Source organism: Chrysochloris asiatica, unplaced genomic scaffold, assembly GCF_000296735.1.
Source record: "Chrysochloris asiatica unplaced genomic scaffold, ChrAsi1.0 scaffold00314, whole genome shotgun sequence".
Classification (NCBI taxonomy): Eukaryota; Metazoa; Chordata; class Mammalia; order Afrosoricida; family Chrysochloridae; genus Chrysochloris; species Chrysochloris asiatica.
This window is the reverse complement of record NW_006408832.1, coordinates 3169917-3172099: the sequence shown is the minus strand read 5'-3', so window position 1 is coordinate 3172099 and position 2183 is coordinate 3169917. Positions and strand designations below refer to the sequence as shown.

Sequence of the window (2183 nt, the reverse complement as noted above, 5' to 3'; positions counted from 1 at the left end):
GTTTACATGGGAGAACATTATCTTTACAGTCATCCTATCGTATGAATCATGTGATGGTTTACATGGGAGAACATTATCTTTACAGTCATCCTATCATATGAATCATGTGATGGTTTCCATGGGAGAACATTATCTTACAGTCATCCCATCGTATGAATTATGTGATAGTTTACATGGGAAAACATTATCTTTACATTCATCCTATCGTATTTTGTTTCATTGCAATTATTACATTCCTCTGCATGCATCATCAAACAACCACAGTGTATACCCCCGCATGCCTGCCCCTCAGTGGTCAGCACTTGGTCCCTCTCTCTCCCTGAGTCCAGAGTCTCCAGTGGCTCCATCTCTCCACGTCATTGTCTCTGCCTCCATCTCTGGCATCACTGCTTCTCTGGGTAGGGTCCCACACTTCACTTTTCTCCCTTGATGGTTCCAATGACCTCAGCTCCTGGACTGTAAGACCCATCACTCCTCTCCTTTTGCAGCAACTACTTCTTGTGCACAGGAAAAGTTGGTTCTCTGTGTGCATGCAAGGCTCTTCCAGCCCATTCACTGAGTCACTGAACTTTCTTCTTCCCTGCCTTTGCCTATGAGAACAAAGATATTGCTTTTTTCCAGGTCTCAGAGCCCCCCAGCCAGCTTTCATGTGTCACCGCAGGCAGACCATCAGAGCCCAGATGGACAACAGTGAGGATTCCGATGAGGAATGGACACCTAGGAAGAAAGGTGAGGACAGCAGGATTTCAAAGGGTTAGGTTTCAGCCACTTCCCAGCAGTTAGCAAGAGTTTGTTCACACACTGACAAATGTTCAGCAAACAAGCAAAATGCAAAGGCTACATACAGTACGAAGCCATTTATCAAAAGCTTTATAATGTCTAAGATAATAACCCTACTCCCATCGAGTCGATTCCAACGCATACTGATCCTGCTATATAGGGTTTCAAAGACTGTAATTCCTTTTATTTTTCGTTTCATTGCAATGATTACAAGCCCCTCCATGCATCATCTTTCAGTTGTATTTGCTTCTATTCCCTCTGTTTTTGGTGTGTGTTTTTTTGTTTTTTAATGTACACAAAAACACTCAGGAATATATAATCATTTAAACAACCAAAGACGCATCCTGTAAGCCAGCCTCCTGCCACCAGCACACAGCCTTTCTCTTTCCATGAGTCTAGAGTCCTCAGCTGCTCCCTCTCTCCATGTCCTCATCACTGCCTACATCTCTGGTGTCACTGCTTCTCTGGATAGGGTCCTGAATTCCGCTCATGCTTTTCTCCCTTAATGGTCCTAGGGTCCTCTGTACCTGGACTGTAAGATTAACTACTCTGTACTTTTGTTACAAAACTTCTACCTCTACAGTTGTGACCATTGCAAGTAGTCATGATAACAATTACTCACTATTGAACCATAAGAATCTTATACCCATCTCCTTTGACCAGACCCATCTAGACAAGACGAAAAGTATTCAATGGAGATTCTGTCTTACCCCTCACACTCTGAAGCTAAACTCCCTCTTGAAAACTTGTTAGACAGTCACTTCTTGCCTTTATGTTTGTTGTTGTTAAGTGCTGTCGAGTCGGTTCCAACTCATAGAGACCCTGTATGGGGTTTCCAAGGAGCAGATGGTGAGCTTGAACCACCAACCTTGCAGTTCAATTGACTTTGCAGTCTGGTGCATTAACCCACAGTGCAACACCATGACTCCTTTATAGCTCCCCTCCCCCCATTTTACATAGCCATCCCTATCAATCCTGTATACAGAGGGGAAAGGATTAATACTTAATGTGAAGACTCCTTCCCTCTCAGTTGGTATTTTGAGCTACCACATCCATAAGTATAGGTCAAGTTCATCAAATTGTAGCAATTTACACTTGTTTACTTTATCAAAAATTGTTTTTAGTTAGTTTTTTAAAATACATATAAGGAATACTTAAAGTGGACAAGATGAACTAGCAATAAGGATTAAACAGTTTTAAAAACAAGTTAATCTTCACAGATAAAGATATTCCTCACAGTTTTTCACACATTTCTCCTAACCAATAGGTCTTCAGTTCAAACCTCTGGAAACCCTACATAGACAGAACAACTTGACAGCACTTAACAACCCAGTTAAAATACTCACTTTAGTCTATTAATCTAAACCCAGTTAAAATACTCAACTCAGTCTATTAATCTAAAC

At 41.4% G+C, this 2183-nt stretch overlaps 1 pseudogene; it reads left to right on the top strand.

Moving 5' to 3' along the window:
• The window catches only part of LOC102841690, a 67795-nt pseudogene that overhangs the window by 1195 nt on the left and 64417 nt on the right, over positions 1-2183 (top strand).